The following is a 10313-nucleotide window of genomic DNA, read 5'->3' on the forward strand; positions in this document are numbered from 1 at the left end:
TGATTACTATATTCTCTGCACTTCATACATAAGGCGCACTCCGGTGCGAAAACACAACTTTTTTTAATTTATTTATTAATTATAAAGCTCTGACTTGTATTATGAGTATGAGTCTGTGGTCTGGGAGAGAGTCCTGTAAATACAATATATAATGACCAATGCTGGGCAATTAATTATATAGTTCTTCAAAAAAGTTACTGAGTTTTGCAAACAACAAAGTTTTGTGCAGCTGTTTACCTAAAAATGCAGCCAAGGCATTTTTTAAAACAAACATTTCAAACTATTTACAGAACAATCAGCTGTTCTGCATCAAATCTGATGCCACACAAATTATTTGTGCCACCCCACGTTGCCATATAATTTTTTAAAATTGGTCCACATGGTACATGTTCGGGTTTGGTTTTTTTTGTTTGTTTTTTTTGGTTCTTCTCAAAGGCCGAGAGTGTTTCGAGCATTTTCCTTATAAAACACCGTTTTTACCATTTCTTCCCGTAGTAAATATAAACAACAACAGTATTCAGGAAGAAAACCAAGCATTGCATATAATTTTATCATAACTCTGGTTTTACGTGTCCTATCAACACAATCTCCAATGGTTGTACACGTTACCATTAACGTGGCTTCACTCCACATCAGCCACGCCGCTTTGCTAGCTAAAACACCGGTGTCGGCACATAAGGACGCTGTCATAGCCTGTCAACGATGTTGATTAGCTGCGTATATACGAATTGTAATGTGCGGTGGAGATGAAGCCAGCCGCGGAGGTGTGCAGGTGGATAGCGAATGAGCAACAGCTTCTGACTTTCCAAAAGTTCTAATTTATTTAGAATATCAAAAATAACTTCTAATAACCTCTACCACACATTACTCAAGAACACTAGTCCGCGTACACACGGGAGCATCCATTACAGGGAGAGTGCGAAGAAGAACAAAAAGGGGTTGACACACCAGTCATGAAATGGCAGGCGCCACCATGTGGTGATACACTGCATTACAACAGCAACTGTTACAAAATGTGTATCGCATCATTGGCTGGACTATGGGATAAGGTGGCATCGTTCTAATTTCATATGGGAGCAGCCATTCACATACTGACTAACACTGCAAAACAGAATTGTTAAAGTGTTCATTTTAATTTCAATTCACGTTAGATTTTTTCTGTGTGCACAGAGACCATGTCAGCAGTGCACAATTGCGTATGCGCGCAGTTTAGAGGGAACATTACTCTGACACCAAACTGAATGTTTGTGATAAAGAAACAATAGATTTTTTATAGATAATCATTGCATGTGTTCTTTATCCAACTCTCAGTGATATCAGATTAACACTTTGACCAGTTCAAACTTGAACCCTCCCCCTCTTCCTCTGTGACAGGATGCCAGTGTTGTGGTTTGTAGCAGGGGCGATTTTAGCCCATTTTTGGGGGTGCTTCAGCACCCCCAAAATGAATCAAAGCACCCCAAAGATTTCTTACTTGTTTTTGACAATATTTGCTGTTTGTGTGACACACTACTAAAAAAATATAAAAAGCATACAGTACTTGGTTGAGACGGAACATTTTAACAACAAAAGTATAGATATCCCCCCCCCCCCCCCCTCTCCCAAAATGGTTTGTTCCAGCTCGGCTCTCCGCTGCTCTGGCTCCGTTGCTGCCAGAGCGATGGTGGCTGAGACGCAGCGGAGCGGAGCTGTAAGTGCCTGGCTTAAAACAGGGCATGTTAGCTGCATTTACCTTCCGTTACTCTTTATATAGTTAGGTAGGAGTCAGACCATGTTTCTTTTTAAGCTGAAAAACATTACACCCAGGTAACCTGCAGTGTGGGAAACGTGTTTTCCTACGATGTTTGCTACCGTACAATCCCTCCTGCTCTGTAGTAAAATCAGCAACATTTGACCGTCCTGTTGCTCCCATTGAAATGTATACAGCCTATTTAAAATCTAAAACTGAACATTTTCCGTAGCCTGCTGTTGTTACCACTGTCCTGTTTGAAATGGATACTAACTAGCTAACTGACTGGATGCCCATTAACCTTATAACTCTTGTGTGTGTGTGTGTGTGTGTACGTGTGTACAGAGAGACAGCCAGGTTCATAATGGAAGTTTTTTCAAAAAAAGGAGCCACATTCAGGTAAAAGTGTAAAATCAAATAATCCGTTAATCAAGAATAATGTTGGATCAGTGTTTCAATATTTATATCTTTTATTAGATGTTCATGTGGTTTGGTTATTTGCCTTTTGGTTGAAAGTACACTGAGAGAGGACTTTTTGTTAGTGATCTTAATAGTATTTTTATATATTAATGTAATTTTTTTTATCTAATTGAATACAATCTATTTGTGTATGATTGTCAGTCCAAAGAGGGAGAGAGGAAAGAGGGGAACGTGAGGAGAAAGTACAAGGTCAGGAAGAACCAGGTAAGAAAACAGACAGGGAACAGTGACAGGCAAAACAGAAACTATTAAACTGACGAAGAGAAAAAACCTGATTTTACTCACACAATCTGGAAGTTGCGTTCTCCCTATATTAAAGCTGCTATACAGAATCTGCAAAACAAACTGGGTTGAAACATTTTTGACCCTCTTTAACAACATTCCAACATAACATTATCATTGATTGGGGAGATTAAAATTAATGATATATTTTTATGTGGTTCAGCCACAACTTTATTAAAACCTCAGCCAGTAATAGGTAGGCCAACTTTTGGACCATCTAGTTGTCTGTGTGAATGCCGCAGTACATACATCACATTTGCGCACTATCAGAAAGTGCCAAACAGCCCTGGTGGAGTGAGGAGCTGTAAAGAAAAGCAGAGTGCTCTGTTTATATTCTAAAAATGTTTAAGCTAGCTTGTTTCAAAGATTCTGTACTGCAGCTTTAAATGTTTTCCAAAAGCACACACACACTTCTTCAAAAGTTGATTCTGTTCATCTGGACGTAGCGTTTTGTGGGAGAAAAGTTTCATCACTCATCCAAGTGACTTTTTCAGTCTCAGTTGACTGCAGGTTTCCCCAATCTTATAAACAGTACATTTGCATAGTGACTGAAACCAGCCCACTGAAGGAACAATGGGCTGGGAGGTCAGTTCCTTAGTCTTAATCACACATACACTTATCAGTTATTCTCAAACTTTTTACAGTGTGTACCACCTGATAAAAATGTCAAGCTCTCCCAAGTACCACTATGAAAGCATGAAACTCATAAATCTTACAACACAAAATTAGTATTATTAAATTAGTAAAATTAGTATCTGCAGTAACGATTTTACCACAGGTAAAGTTGCCTCCATTTTTATATTTTTTTATCAATATTTTGTAATAATTTGCACAGAGATGGTAAAATTATGATGACTGATAACGAAGAAGAAGACAACAGATGACGAGGACAGGGAGGAACATGGGTTTAAATGCACAAAGGAGACAGTCAGAAAGAACTCAGGACAACTGGAGACATTTAAGGATGCAGGGACTGACAGAGACAGGGAAGAAGTCTGATCGTGACGAGTAAAGTTTATCTTGCCTGGCTGGGCAACTCTGTGGGTGCTCAGCACCCCCAAAGCTCTGATCCTAGAATCGCCCCTGGTTTGTAGTAAAAGCAAAGTTTTCCCTGTCAGTCTGCAACAAACATGAGAAAAAACCCTTTTAAATAGTTAAGCTGGCTGATATCTATTAAGATGGACAGAAACAAATTGGTACCTCTATGATGGTCTGAGACAAAGCAAAATTTGTGGGCAATTGACTGAAATTAGTCAGGAAACTGCACAAATGAATACATGTAAACATGTTGGTGTCTGTCAGACGCTTTCATTGACAGTTCTCCATGTCCAAGATTTGGGGGAAACCTTTTCTTACTTAACCCTTTAAGACCTACCATAGAACCAAGTCCGCCAGAGCTTATATTATATTTTTACATGCTGTGGTGCCATTTTTGGGAGCATTTCAAGTTGCTATACATCAATACAACCATTATAGCCCAAATTTTAATAATATGTATGCATTAAGTGCATAGTAATTACATAAATTGCAAAAAAAGTGCAATAAACTACAAAAAAATTGAAAATCATTTGTTTTTTAAATATATATTTCTAGTTAGAGAAATTTAAGAGGCTTATCCCTCAAAACTGTAAATACAAAAAAGTTGCACAAAATAGTTTTCCACCACAAGAAATTTATTTTGAGTGTCTTCATAGTTTTATTTTTGAAATACACCAATTTTTATAAACTGCAGGAAAAACGAAAATAAATATTTTAATGCAAATTGTGCATCAAAATAAACTATTTCCAGCAGTGCAATATGAGTCCTAAGCATCCCAGAAACAACACAGAAAGTCATAAAGTCAAACATAACTTTTAAAAACACCAGTATAGGCTCATGAGGCCCTGATGGTAAAAAACTACATTTTCGCGAAAATGACGTCACTTCCAGTTTCGGGCAGGTAACCTGTGACGGTCTTCCTGACAACCCTACACATACAAAAAATAATAATTGTGAGCCACGCAAAAAGTCACTGCTGAGACAATCTGAGTGCAGTGAACTCATTTTTGTGTTCAAGGAAGGGTACAAAGTGTCCCACACCTCTGCACCATGACCATTGTAAACATTGTCCTTTCATACTTTGATTATGGCAATAAGTTATCGATGGTGGCCCCGAGACACCAAACGGACTGCAACTTTAAAAAACAAACAAAAAAACCCCACCAGCAATAAGTCAAATGCTGCAAAAGCACACAAATCACAATGGAAATAGGAAAAACGAAAACAAATAGAAAAAATGGAAATAGGAAAAAACAGATTTCCGAAAGCACAAGTGAAGTGTTTCTGGGGAGACAATAACCCGACGAACCAGTTGCAGGAACCAAAATATGCTAGGTAAGTGCATTTTAATCTCCTTATCGCGAGCCGTGGGGATTTCTTCTTTCTCTCACCCACTCTCTTGCACTTTTTTTACGGTTCACTCCGCACGCGAGCCTTGTGCTTTGCGCTGGGAAGAGGGGCGGTAGTTACACTCGCAGTAGCACAGGAACAGTCTCCAAAACACGTAAAAACTCCAAAAGACAACAGAAGTGCTCCAGGATGCTAGGCGCAGTGTTGAGCTTTTGTTACCTTGTGGCTACACAAGCCAGGAAGCAGTGTTGGGAAGGTTACTTTTAAAATGTATTCCATTACAGAATACTGAATACATGCCCCAAAATGTATTCTGTAACGTATTCCGTTACGTTACTCAATGAGAGTAACGTATTCTGAATACTTTGGATTACTTAATATATTATCATGCTGTTTACAACTACGTGAATGTACTATTGCTGTGATTTATTACTGTTACTGAAGGTCCGCGGCTCCGAACCGTAGTAAAGGGACCTCTGGCTAATACGGTGGGTTCCGTGTCGGGCTGGTAGCCGAAAACTAGCTTTACTTTGTTGTCTGGGTCAACTTTGCTTGCGGGAGACAGAGAGAGGCGTTGAAAGGCTGCTCCAACGGAACTTATTTTTTCCGGAGGAAAACACGAACACAGTGTACAGTTGAGTCTTAATAGCTTACTTACAGCTGGGCTCGTCAGGCACTCTTCTTGGCTGCTGTGGTTATTATTATATTTACATGCTTCCAGCTCCCGTTTTTGCTCCGTGACAGCTCGGACTTTTCCTTTCTCTCCCTCCCTCGCTCACAGACACATAACGTGTATGGTAGTCCATTCTCCCTGCAGCACGGACTACACTGCCCATCAGGCTACATTCTTTAGGGCCATGCCTGTAGCATTCTGCCTTTTAGCTTAGCACAACAACAACAACAAAAAAGTACGGAGCCCCTCTGATGACATGGTCCAAAAAATAAATAAATTGTGGCCACGAAATACTATTTCGAGGCCACGAAATAGGTATAACATGCCCACGAAATACTTATTTGTGGGCACGAAATACTATTTCGAGGCCACGAAATAGGTATAACGTGCCCACGAAATACTTATTTGTGGCCACGAAACACTTGATGATATATATATATATCATCCCAGGGCACATTCACTAGAACCTGCGTCAGCCATAGTACGGAGTCCTTGCTGTTGCTGATGTCCTAAGGTGAGTGTATTATATTTTTTATTTATTTTATATTGTTATCCCGCATTTTGGCAGTTATTTATTCAGACCTATCTTTGTTACTATGTTCTAAATGGTATCTGACGTTTCAAACGTTGTATCCTCATGTTGTTACTACACGTTGTTTTGTTGTGCTAATATGTAGCCGTAAACTCATTTTTAACTGTAGGACGTGCGGCAGCCCGCAGCACACTTTCAAAGTAGAGCAAGGCTGAAGGCCACTAATAAATGAGGTATGTTCAACATAAAACCTTAGTTCTCTGTGTCACGAAGGTGTCTCTCTTTTGCCCTGGCCACATCACCATGCTAGCTGGTGCAACTAATCTGGTCTGGACAATAATAACAGTTTTAGATGGAAAGCATCTTAAAATTGCCTCTTTTTTTCGCTGAACATCTCCTTTGAAAGTAGCATCATGTGAGTCACACTTGTTAAGGTAATACATGCTAAATGAGCCGTAGCTTTCAATGCATCACAGGATGAACCCTTGCAGTTACAGTAGCTCAGTGCGGGTATCACGTTGCCAAGGGAACTAATAAAGCATACAGTGATCGGAATGATTTTGTATTGATGCTGGTTGTCATTGCTCATACTGAACTACTTAAACTCCAAGTAGACAATCGCTCCATTCCTCATTACCATAGATAATATCTAAGTAATAAAACAATCATTATCAAATTCTGATTTGCCATAGATAAAGTGATTTTATAGGTAGGCTATCATGTTTAAATCTGCTACATAAAATTTATAACTGAGTGTAAAAATACTAATTTCATTTTCATATGGTTTAGAGGTCAGCTATGGATACTCGGCTGCGAGAATTTTTAACAGAGCGCAAAGTTGAAGAAAATGTGATCAAGAAACTTGAAGATGAGAATGTAAGCCACTGCAGCTGTTGCTTTGTGTGTGTGTGTCTGTGTGTTTGTTTTTGAACGGAGAGCCGCAATCCACAATTTACTATGCACATTCTAATTTTTTTTATTGTATTTCATATTTTTGTTTAATCAATGACATAATATGTTTAAAGAGTAATTTAAAAAGTAATTCTTGTTCATCTTATGTTGGACAAATGTGTACCACATTACCAAAACTATCTGTTATCAAAAGTAGATAGCAAAAAACAACTCTAAAATATGCAGTTGTATGTATTCATTGTTTTTTTAATATTGACAATTTTATTAATTTGTTGTTTATATTTTTCAGATTGATGAAACTGTCATTCCCTTAATGACAGACAGTGACCTGGCAAAGTACATCCCCAAAGTTGGCGATAGAGTCTCCACTGTGGCCTTCTGCAGACAAGCAACACTGTCACGGACGTCACCATCCAGGAAAGAATCTATACTCTCAAGGCTACGACAAAGACTGACAGGAGCTGAGGGAATGCCTCCTAAAAAGAGATTGTCTCAGTGGGCAGAAAATACAAATGCAAAACAAACAGTGAGACGAATTGAGCTTGGCTGGATGGATTTTGATGAAGAGAAGGGTGGGTTCAAACAGGTGAAGTCTGTAAGTGGTGGTGGAACAAGGCATTTATCTGTAGATAAAAATGAAACAGTGTCAAATATCAAACTTATGGCTGAAAATCTTTTTTTCCCCAATGGCATCTCAAAAAAAAAAAGTCTTTCACACTATTCAACTCATATTGAGAGCTCACAGATGCATGTGGATGCTTCCAGTACAGTTGATGAGTTGTATAAGCAAAGTAAGGTCAAAATTCTGCGACTTTATCTGTGTACCAGAAAGAAAACACAACAGCAGCCCCAAGACGTAGAGGCCGATCATGCAATAACCCAGCCCTCTGTGGTAGATCTCACTGACAATGAACAAAATCAGGCCGCTGATGATCTGTTGGTGGAAAACATAAATTCAGAACCATCAAACCACTTTGTAATTAATGATGGAGCTTCCATAAGTGGATATTTGGAACTGAATGACACATTACCATGGGATGGTCTGCCAATTGTAGGTGAAAGTGAAGATTCTGATGCAGTTGTTATTATTAGTGGGGATAACAGGGTGGATATTAGTGTGGTTGAACTAAACCCTGAAACACCGTTTACAGAAAAAGAGTCTGATCCACCTCATCACACATCGTCTCTCTCACCGGGGCTGACAGGAGAGGCCAATATTCCTGACCAAGCACCCCCTGAACCACGATCTTGTCCTGTGATACTGACTGTTAGAAGAGGTCATGTCTTACTGATTTGATCAGTGCCTTTAAGGACTCAAACATTATTTCATCTGAGGTCAATATCAAAATGTTGTTACCAAATGGAGAGCTTGAACAGGGGGAAGGAAGTGGTGTTTTGCGGGACTGCCTGACAGAATTTTGGATGGATTTCTATGACAGCTGCACATTGGGAGTTGAGGTGAAAGTCCCATTCATCCGGCATGACTTTCAGTGTGAAGAATGGCAGGCTATAGCTAGAGTGTTTGTTGTAGGGTGGAAACAAGCTGGTTACTTCCCAGTGAAGCTTGCAATACCCTTTCTGGAGGAGATATTGTACGGCTCGACAACCAGTAGTTTAAAAGATTCCTTTCTGTTGTACGTCTCACAAGAAGAGCGATCTGTTCTCCTGAAGGCTTTGGATGACTTCAATTCAGTGGATACAGATGAATTGCTGGAAGTACTTGATGCACATGAGTGCAAGCAGGTTCCTACCAAGGACACACTGCTCCCTGTTTTGGCACAGATAGGACACAAAGTACTTATTCAGGCCCCAATGTTTGTAATCAAGTGCTGGCGTCCCGTTGTGGGTTCTGTAGCTGGTTTACTCCCACCAGAAGGACTGCATCATTTCATTGCAGAAAAAAAGCCAACTGTAAAAACAGTGAAGGAGCTTCTAATCTTTCCAGAGGAGATGACAGCTGCCCAGTCAACAGTTTCTCGTTACCTGAAAAGGTACATTGGAGAAATTGATTTCAATTATCTTCAGCTTTTCCTGCGGTTCTGTACAGGATCCAATCTGTTGGATAAAGCCATACTAATTGAGTTCATCGAAACTACAGATTTCCTCCGCAGACCACAATCCCACACATGTGGATGTGTACTAAAGCTGCCCCTTGGTTATCACAGCTATCCAGACTTTCGCAGTGAATTTAACAGCATTCTCGCAAGCTCTATGTGGGTGATGGATGTGGTGTAGGTCAGTGTTATCCAACCTTGGTCCTCAAGGCACTCTGCCCTACACGTTTTAGGTTTTCCACCCTAACAGTTCATAGAAACACGGGTGTAGTTAACAGTAACATGAAGGAATGATTGTGAATGTTCAATAGACTGGGTGGTTAAGTTCTCTTAACAGTGTAGCCCGTTGTGCCTTTTTCATGTGCAGCCTTTTTTCATCTGGTCAGTATGTGCTTTCTTAGTTTCTCCCCTCAATTAAAATAGTAAGCTAAAGGGAATGTTCAGGTTTTTTGAAGTGGAGTTACCTGTAGTAGACAGCACTTAGCACTCTGACTTTGCAGAAGCAGCAGTGAGTGTTGGGGACAAAATAAGGCAACAAATTGCTTGATGAATGAGAAAAATACATATACATATTTAAATAATATTTTCAGTGCTTCACCTGGTGGGAATCCGTACACTAAACGTAGAAGTGCATCTGTTCCTGCTGCACACATTATTACTGTGTTTTTGGCTAGTGCCAAAATCAATTACTAATTTTAACATTCTAATACTTTTTTACTACAGGAAGAGAAACAAATATTTCCAATATAGCATACAGTAACAGTTCTACAAGCTGGAAGATTGCTGAGTGCTGTCTACTGTATATGAAAAGATAAGTACAACACCATTACAAATACCATATTCCAACTGATTAAGCATGTTCTATATTAAAGTATTTCAGACGTTTGCAGAAATCTTAATAGAAACAAGAATGTGAACCTTTATGTTCCTAATGGGTTTAGAAGAAAAGTTGTCAATTACAGAGACTGATTGTAAAGAGGTTTGTATAACATTTTAGAAATAACTGTTATTTTATCCTGTTATTATATGCAAAATACAACCTGTTTTTGAGTATGGTGTATTTTGAAAGACACCAGTAAACCATTCTCATTTGTACAAAACATTGTCCTCTCTGTTACATTCTATACATCTTTAAACATGAACATGTCTAATGACACCCCTGAAAGTTATTTATCATTTATATAAAATGATAAATCATTTATTTATGATTCTTTAATGTCATACACGTGCTGTGATTTTTAAGAAAAGAAGTCGTTCTTTAT

General features: G+C 39.0%; 1 long non-coding RNA gene across 1 annotated transcript; it reads left to right on the plus strand.

Annotated features, from left to right (window-relative positions):
* The first annotated feature begins 6382 nt into the window (after window positions 1-6382).
* On the plus strand, window positions 6383-7482 carry LOC112846131 (uncharacterized). Its single transcript, XR_003218972.1, has 3 exons — window positions 6383-6794; window positions 6875-6961; window positions 7287-7482. It is a non-coding gene; the product is annotated as an uncharacterized LOC112846131 (long non-coding RNA).
* The last annotated feature ends 2831 nt before the right edge of the window (window positions 7483-10313 follow it).

The sequence above is a fragment of the Oreochromis niloticus genome, linkage group LG3 (assembly GCF_001858045.2).
Source record: "Oreochromis niloticus isolate F11D_XX linkage group LG3, O_niloticus_UMD_NMBU, whole genome shotgun sequence".
Classification (NCBI taxonomy): domain Eukaryota; kingdom Metazoa; phylum Chordata; class Actinopteri; order Cichliformes; family Cichlidae; genus Oreochromis; species Oreochromis niloticus.